The sequence below is a fragment of the Fukomys damarensis genome, unplaced genomic scaffold (genome assembly GCF_012274545.1).
Source record: "Fukomys damarensis isolate Sample0158 unplaced genomic scaffold, DMR_v1.0_HiC HiC_scaffold_39, whole genome shotgun sequence".
Taxonomy (NCBI): Eukaryota; Metazoa; Chordata; class Mammalia; order Rodentia; family Bathyergidae; genus Fukomys; species Fukomys damarensis.
In genome coordinates this window covers 13098222-13107586 of record NW_022900951.1, presented here as the reverse complement: position 1 = coordinate 13107586, position 9365 = coordinate 13098222, and positions in this window count along the sequence as shown.

The window sequence follows — 9365 nt, the reverse complement described above, 5'->3', positions numbered from 1 at the left end:
TTTTTTTTTTTTTTTTTTTTTTTTTTTTTGTACCAGGGATCAAACTTGGCACCTTGCGTTTATGTTCAGGTGGCAGCCCCACTGAGCTAAACCCCCGGCATCTACCTTTCTTTCTGTCTGTTTTTCTGTCATCTGTCTGTCCTCACTTTATGTCATCCCATCTGTCTGTGTGTCTCTGTGTGTGTTTCTGTTGATCTTTTGACTTTCTGTCTATCCTTCTCTTTGCTCATCTGGCTTTCTGGCTTTCTGTCTGATTGTCTGACTTTTTTGCCTATTTTTCTGCTTTGCCTGCCTGTCCTATGTCTATCTATCTGTCTTTCTTGCTGTCCATCTTTCCATTCTACATATCCAACTTTCTTACTGTCTGTCCCTCTTCATGTATTTTTGTCAATCTGTCCATCGTCTATCAGTCTTTCTTTCTGTCTGTCTACCTGTCATTCTTTCTTTCTGTCATCCAATTCGTCTATGTGGCTTTATATATATTTGCCCATCTTTCTGCCTGTCTACTTATTATATGTCTCCTCATCTTTTTGTCTGCCTGTTATTCTGACCATCTGTCTTTCAGTCTGTCTGCCTATGTGTTTCTTCCTGTCCTTGTGTTCATATTTTTATCTGTCTGTCCATCTGCTCATCCATCTGTCTATCCATCTGCCTTTCTGTGTTTCTGTCTTCATGTCCACTTTTATGTCCATCTGTCCATCCATCTGTCTTTCTGTCTGATGATCTTCTTGTATGTGTCTGTTTTCTGTCTGTCTGCCTGCCTGTCTATCTTTATGTCCACCTGTCTCTTTGTGTGTCTATCTTCTGTTCATCTCTTTGTCTGTTTGGCCGTGCATCTGTCAGTCTGTCTTTCAGTCTGTCTCTTTCTGTAAACGATTCTATCTTTCTATCTGTCTTACTACCTATCTGTCCATCCATCAGTCTTCCTGTCTTTGTGTCTATCCATTTGTCTTTCCAACTTTCTTTCATCTGTCTTTCTATCTTTCTTTTTGTCCATCTTTGTGTCCATCTATAGGTCTATAAGTATTTCTGTCTATCTGCCTGTCTTTGTCCATCTGGCTTCCACTCTGTATGCCTGTCTTTCTGTCTGGTTTTCTCTGTCTTTCTGTCCCTCTGTTTATCTTCCTCTGACTTTCTCTGACTTACTCTCTCATTCTGTCTGTCTGTCTGTCCACCTTTCTATCTTTTTGTTTTTCTTTCTTTCTTTGTGTCCATCTGTCAGTTTCTGTTTCTGTCTTTCAATCCACCTATCTGTTCATTTGTCTTCCTGTGTTTCTCTCTGTTGATCTTTCTGTCTCTCTGTCTGTCCCTCCACCCATCTTTCAGTTTGCCCATCTTTCTTTCTGTCCTTCTGGCTGTCTTTCTGTCAATCTGTTCTTCTTTCTGAATTTTTCTTCTTTCTTTCTGTCTGTCTTTATGTCCACTTTCCGTCTGTCTTTCTGTTCTTCTATCTGTCCATCTTTCTACCTTTCTGTCCATATGTTCATTTGTCTGTCCAGCTTTCTGTCAATTTTTCGGTCTCCTTTTTTCAGTCTTCCTTTCTGTTTCTATCCATCTGTTGATTCATTTCTTGGTTTGTCTGCGCTTTTTTCTGTCTCTCTGTCCATTGGTTTGCCTCTCTATCTGTCTTTCCATCTGTCCATATTTCTATTCATCTCTCTGGCTGGCTGTCTTTATGGCTGTCTGTATTTCTGTCCATCAGTTTATTCCTCTGTCTGTCTGTCCCTCTTTTCTTCCAATGTACCTCTGAGTCAAGTTTTCTGTATTTCCATCTTTCTCTTAGGTTATCTGTCACACTCTTCAGTTGTCCATCTTTCTCCCTGTCCATCTTTCTGTTTATTTGCCCATCTTTCTTACTCTTGTCTTTCTGTCATATACATCTGTCATATAGGTTATCTATCTTTAATCCATCTGTCTATCTGTTTTTATCTGTTTGTGTGTTCACCATCTGTCCTTCTATCTGTATGTCTTCATCTCTTTCTGTTTGTCTGTATTTGCATCTACCTGTCTATACATCTTTCTGTCCATCTCTGTCTGCATGCCCTTCTGCGTTTTTATCTTTGTCTGTCTGCCTTTCTCTCTGTCTCTGTCCATCTGTCCATCTTTCTTTCTGTCTATCCATTGTCTATAGTTTTCTGCCTGTTTTCTTGCCTTTGTCTGTCTGTCCTGCCTATATGTCTTTCTGTCCATCAGTCTGTCTTTCTGTCTTTCTGTCAATCTCTCCATTGATCTGTCCTCTCAGTTTATCCATTTTTCTTTTGTCTTTCATTCTATCTGTACATTTTCTGTCATCCATCTGTATGTCTGTCCATCATTCACTCTTTCTGTACATTTTTCTATCTTTCTATCCACCTGTCTGTCCTCTATTTCACCATCTGTCTACCTATAGGTCCATCAGTTTTTCTGTCTGCCTTTCTCCTTGTGTTTCTCTCTCTATGCCTCTCTGTCTTTCTATCCATCTTTCTCTCTGCCTTTCTGTCTGTCTGCCTTTTAGTCCCTTTCAATCTTTCTATCTTTCTATCTGTCCATCCTTTAGTCCCTGATGTCCAACTTTCTATCTGTCTTTCTATCCATCTTTCTATCCTCCCATCCATCTCTCTGTCTGTCTACCCCTTGGTCTATTTGTCATTCATTCTCTCTTATGTCTGTCTCTCTGTTGGTTCATGTCATCTGTCTATCACTCTGTCCATCCGTCTTGTTATTCTGTCATTTAGTTTGTCTGTGTGGCTTTCCGTAATTCTGTCCATCTTTTTGCCTATCCACATGTCTGTTTATATGTCTGTTCATTTTTTGTCTACCTGTCTTCTGTCCCTCTGTTTTTTATTCCATCTGCCTGTCTATGTTTCTTTCTGTCTCCCTTCCATTTTTCTATCTGGGAAAATGCTCATCCATCTTTCTGTCTGATGATCTGACTCTCTGTCTGTCTGCCTGTCTTCCTTCCTGCCTGCCTCTCCATCTTCTTGTCTGTCCACATGATGGCCAGTCTTTCTATCTTTCTGTCTTTCCTTTGTTCATTTGCTATTTGTCTATCCATCTTTCAATTGCCCGTCTTTCTGTCCTTCTGCCTCTCTGTGTCCATCTATCTGTCTTTTTTGTCTTTCTGTCAATCTTTCTGTTTATCTGTCTTTGTCTGTTCTTTCCTTTAGCCCATCTATATGTCCATCTTTTTGTCTTTGTCATTGGCTTTCTATCCATCTGTCTATCTTTCTGTCTGTCCATCTTTCAGTATGTCTGTCCATCTTTGTTTCTCTTTCTCTCTTTCTGTCAGCTTATCTTTCTGCATTTTGGTCCATCTGTCTATCTGTTCATAGCTCCCACTGTTGATTTTTCTGTCTGTCTGTCTCTCCATCCTTCTTTCTGCCTGTGTCTTTGTGTCCATCTTGCTTTTTGTCTTTCCACCTTTTGTCTGCCCGATTCTCCATCTTTCTGTCCATCTTTCTGCCCATCCATCCAACCATCTGTCTGTTCATCTCTTCCTCTGTCTGTATGCCTGTCTTCTGTCTGTCTGCTTCTCTGTTCTTTGGTTTGTCTCTCTGTTCATCTTTCTGTCCACCTGTCTTTCCTTCTATCTGTTTTTCTCTCAGTCTGTCTGTACAGCTTTGTGTATTTCTATCCATCTTTCTGTCTTTGTCTATGTCTGTGTTCATCTTTCTGTCTATCTTTCAGTCTGTATTCTTATCTATGTTTCTTCCTATCTTTTCCATTTTTTTTTTTTGGTATGTCGGTCCATCTGTTCATCCATCTGTCCATTCATCCATCTGTCTTTCTGATGATCTGTCTCTCTTACTGTCTACTTATCTGTCTCTTCATCTCTCTATCTGCTTGTCTGTAGGAGTGCCTGTCTTTCTCTACATCTTTCTGTCTTTTGCTCATTTATCTGTCTTTTAGTCTGTCCATCTTTCTGTTTTTCTGACTCCGTCTATCTTATTGTCCTTCTGTCTGTCTCTCTGTCCATCTATCTATCCATCTCTCCATCTTACTTTTATCTGTCTTTCTGTCTGTCCATCTGTCTCTCCATACGTCTTTCTGTGTGTTTCTGTGCATCTTTCTTTCCATCTGACTGCCTGTCTTTCTTTCTGTCTTTCTATCCATATTTCTGTCCATTTTTCCTATTGTTGCTCTGTCTTTGTCTGTCAATCATTTTCTCTGTCTCTCTGTCCTTTTTTTCAGTCCTTTAATGAGTTCATCTTTCTATTTGTCCATCTTCCTGTCTGTCCATACTTTTCTGTGTCTTTCTTTTTCTCTTGCTTTCTTTCCAGCTCTCTATCTTCCTGTGTTTGTGTGTCCTGTCTTTCTATGCAACCATCTGTCTTTCTGTCTTTCTACTCATCTGTTCATCTATCTTTCCATCTCTCAGTCTATCCATTTTCTCTTTTTTTGTCTGTCCATTAGTCTCTCAGTCCACCTATAAATCCATCTTTCTATATCTCCATCTTTCTGTCTATCTTTCTTTTTTGGTCTCTGAATTTCTTTGTCTGTCTTGCCCATGTGTTGTTCTGTCTGCCTGTCTTTATGTCTGTGTGTCTTTCTGTCCATCTGTCAGTTCACCAGTCCATTGCCTGGTCTGTTTGCTTTCTTTCTTTTTGTCTGTCTTTCCATCCACTTATCTCTTAGTCCATCTTTCTATCACTCCATCTTTCTGTCAAAGACAGAAAGACAAAGATAGATAGACAAAAAATAGGAAGAAGGACAAACAGATAAATGGACACACAGATGGACAAGCAGACAGAAAACAGAGAGGAAGATAAACTGACATACTGAGAGACAGATGGAAAGATGTACAGAAAGACACACAGACAAGTGGACAGAAAGACAGAAGGACAAAGAGACAAAGAGATAAGCAGAAAGAAAGCTGGATAGACCAAAAGTCCAACAGACTGAAAGATGGAAAAACAGATGGATACAGGGACAGAAAGACATATAGTCAGATAGATGGACAAAAATAATAAACAGATAGTAAACTGGAGGGACAAACATATTGACAGATTGACTGACAGTAAGATAGGAAGAATGAAAGAAAGCAGGACAGACAGGCTAAAAGACCAATGGACAGAAAAGCAGACAGGAAGATGGATGGATGGACAGACAGATGGACAGTAAGACAGAAAGATGGACAGACAAACAAAATGACAGGAATTTAGACCAAAAATGGACAGGCAAACATACTAAAAGAAGGACAGAAAAACAGAAATAATATACAGAAAGACAGTCAGACAATTCAGTGATAGACAGAAAGAAGAGAAAGGGACATTCTTGAAGTTATGCTTATTTCCTTTATATCCAGCCTCTGTGCCCTTTATACAGATGACAGCTTAGGAATTAGGCACTGGTTAGCAAGAGGGAAGAGACTTGCAAAGGGGTCAGCAAACTAGGGACGATGTCTGCCATTGCCAGCTTTTCTACGGCCCACAAGCTGAGGACATATTTTACATAGTTGAAAAAGCAGTGCTTTCTGTGCACTGGAAATACTTCATGACACATGAAGATTATATGAAATTTGCATTTCAGGGTCCATAAGTCAAATTTATTGGAACACAGCCACACCTACTTTCCATGGCAGAGTTGAAAGGTTGCAACAGAGACTACATGACACAAAAAGCCTCGAGGATTTACTATATAGCCCTGTAAAGAATTTGCCAACCCCTGTTGTAAAGTTTGAAGACCAAATACTTTATTATACCTATAACTGATTTATGGGTCAACTGGTTTGGAGGCAGTACAGAGAATTCAACTTTGCTTCTCTGTGCTTCAGGATTTTCTTGAGTGCTACTGAGATACTACAGACAATATCTCAAAGACAGGTGAAAACTAAGGGAATCAATGTAAGCACTACATAGTCACCTGTATGAAAGATTTCAATTTTTGCCAGGGCTGAGGAAAGACAGATCTTTAACAATCTGAAAGGGAATCTACACTTTTTTCATGATAAAGCTTCCTCTCTACTCTCCAGAAGACAATATTGAGGAAGTAACATGGGCACTGCTCCTAGCTCCCCTCACGGAAAGAAGAAACTGGTGTTTCCTGCTTCACTGGATCTCTTTCTCTCTTCTCTCTCTCTCTCTCTCTCTCTCTCTCTCTCTCTCTCTCTCTCTCTCTCTCTCTTTCTCCCTCCCTCCCTCTCTTCTCTTCTCCCTCTCTTCTCCTCTCTACCCCAGTTCCACATAGAAAGCACATCTGGTTTGGGACCTCCCTCTGCTACCACATGCAGGACCCTCCTTGCAGGTCCCCGGGTATGGCTTATTCTATAGCTTCTCTGTGAGGTGGGTAGGGAAAGTTAAATGCAGACTGATGGTGGCAACAATCCCAGTCTATATCTACAGCCCAACTCCACCAACCATAAAGCTAATGCTGCCCACATGGACCTCTTCCAGTGAGTTCTAAAATCAAGAAGAAAGGGAGGTATTAGCCAATTGAAATCCCAACACTATACTTCACAGAACTAGAAAGAAAAATCCAAAAATTCATTTGGAACCATAAGAAACCTAGAATAGCAAAAGCCATCGTAGGCAACAGACACATGGCAGCGGGTATAACAATTCCCAATTTGAAACTATACTACAAAGCCACTGTGATAAAAACAGCATGGTACTGGCAAAGAAACAGACCTGAGGATCAGTGGAACAGATTGGAAGACACAAAAACAACTCCAGATGCACTCAGCTACCTCATCTTTGACAAAGGAGCTGACAGTCCCCACTGGAGGAAAGATAGCCTCTTTAATAAATGGTATTGGAAAAACTGGATCTCAACCTACAAAAGATTAAAACTAGACCCTTATTTGTCACCATGCACTAAATTAAAATCCAAGTGGATTAAAGATCTAAATATAAAAATAGAAACACTAAACTTGCTGGAAGATAAGTTAGGCAGAACTCTGGAAAACATTGGCATAGGAAAACTTTATGAACAAATCCTCAGTAGCACGGGAACTAGCAGAAAGAATCAACAACTGGATCTCATCTTGTTGAAAAGCTTCTGCACTGCAAAAGAAACCATCAACAGAACTAAGAGACAACCTACAATGTGGGAAAAACTTTTTACCAGCTGCTCCTCAGACAAAGGACTATTATCTAAAATATACAAAGAACTCAAAACAATCAGCACCCCCAAAAGACCCAAATCTAAAATGGGCATCTAAAATGAACAGACATCTCTCAGACAAAGAAATAAAAGCAGCAAGTAAATATATGAAAAAGTGCTCCACATCACTGGTCGTTCAAGAGATGCAGATGAAAACAACACTGAGATTCCACCTCACCCCACAAAGAATGGCTGCTATCAATAAATCACACAATAATAAATGTCAGTGCAATTGTGGGGAGAAAGGAACCCTTCTCCATTGTTCGTGGGAGTGCAACCACTATGGAAGTCAATATGGAGATACCTCAAAGAACTAGGCTTAGAGGTTCCATTTGACCCAGCCATCCCTCTGCTGGGTATCTTTCCAAAAGAATTAAAAGAATCATACCACAGTGATATATGCACACCCATGTTTATAGCAGAACAGTTTGTAATAGCTAAAACTTGGGAACAGCCCATCTGCCCATCAGTTGGAAACTGGATAAAGAAGATGTTGTTTTTCTATAAAATGGAACACTACTCAGCCATAAAGAATGAGAAAGTAGATTCATTCACAGGTAAATGGGTACATTTTGAGGATATACTCCTAAGTGAAATAAGTAAGTCACCCATATGCAAATACCAAATAGTTTCTCTGGTATGAAAAACTAAAATAGTACTCAAGATCCTAACGGGACAATTAGCAAAGTGAAATAGGAAGAAAAGGACCAAAGGTGTAGGGAAAGTGAGAAGTATAGGGAAAGGGGAACAAGGGAAAAGGAAAAAAATATGAGAAAATGTAAAAATGGAATTAAAGTGTTTGAAGAGGGAGGGGAGGCGGGGTGAAGAGAGGGTGGGGACAAGGGGAAAAAATGAGAACCAAGACCTGTCATGTAAAGGTACAAGATCCCAGTAATGAATGTAACTGTACTGTGTACCTAGAATGTACCAATAAATTCAATTTAAAAGGAAAAAAAAAGAAAGGGAGGTATTAGAATCCTTGAATTTCCATATTCCCTGTAAACTAATAATGATGATGCCATCTGAAGTCCCTGTCTCTTGTTGCTATAGGTTGGTGTGCTGCACATGGTGTGCCCCCAAAGGTTCATGGGCTAGAAGTTTGTCCCAGTGTTGAGGGAGTGGGACCTCTAAGTTGTGGAGCCTAAAGAATGGTAATTAGGCCATGGAGGCTCCACTCTCATGAGCTAATCAATGCTCATCTTGCAGGAGTGAATTAGTTCCCCCCAAGAGCAAGTTGTTATCAAAGAGCAAGCCTAGCCCCTCCACTCTCACTTCTAGTCTCACCATATCATTTCTCTTTCCCTCTAACATACACTCCCATCATGATTCCATCCACCATGTTGTGATAAAGCCAGAAGACCCTCCCAAGGGGCTAGACATATGGGACCACCTAATCCTAGACATTCAGCCTCCAAAGCAATGAGCTAAATAAACCTCACTTCAGTTTTGTTTTGGTTTGTTTGTAGTGTTGGAGCTCAAACTCAAGTTCTCACACAGGATAGGGAAGTGCTCTACTGCTGAGCTATATCTCCACTTTCCTTTCTCTTTTCTGCTTAAAGTATCCAGCCTCAGGTATATTGTTATACTACAGCAATACAACATAGACATGATGGTCCATAAAACCAATTCAGAACTTTAATGCAATGATATCCTGCACCCACTAGGGTATGTGTCTGTGTGTGTGTGTGTGTGTGTGTGTAATTAATTATGTGCTCTCTTCTTTTCTATATCAAATCCATCCTCAGCAGCAAAAGCCTGACAAATTGAGGTGACTGTTCTCAAGCAACAAAGTTGTTCTGAGCAGCCCTACTGCCCTCTTATGTAAGGTATCAGATAGCTCATCTCTCTCCATGGAATTAACCCCTCAGTAGCCCTAAGAACAGCTGAACAGAAATGCTAAACATTTTCTGTGCACCGGTAAAGCCCAATAGTTATATCAGACAAAAGAAAACTTGTTGGGGCCAGGCATTTAGCTCAGGAGTTCTGTCGCCTGCCTCAAAAGTGCAAAGCCCCAAGTTCAATCCCCAGTACCAAAAAAACAAAAACAAAAAACTTGATAACCATAGTCTAACCGCAAGAAAGTGTTTCCTGCTTTGTTTCGCTGAATAGGATTTTGGACAACTACTCTGACTATATATATTCAGTATGCTTTTTAAAATAACCCATAAACTCAAATATACCATCGTAGCTTTGTTTCTTAGAGAACTAAAAAAAGTAACCTCTACTACTCAGGACTTCAGTTATCACAGAGTTGATTGATTCCATTTTAAGAATTGTAAAAGTCA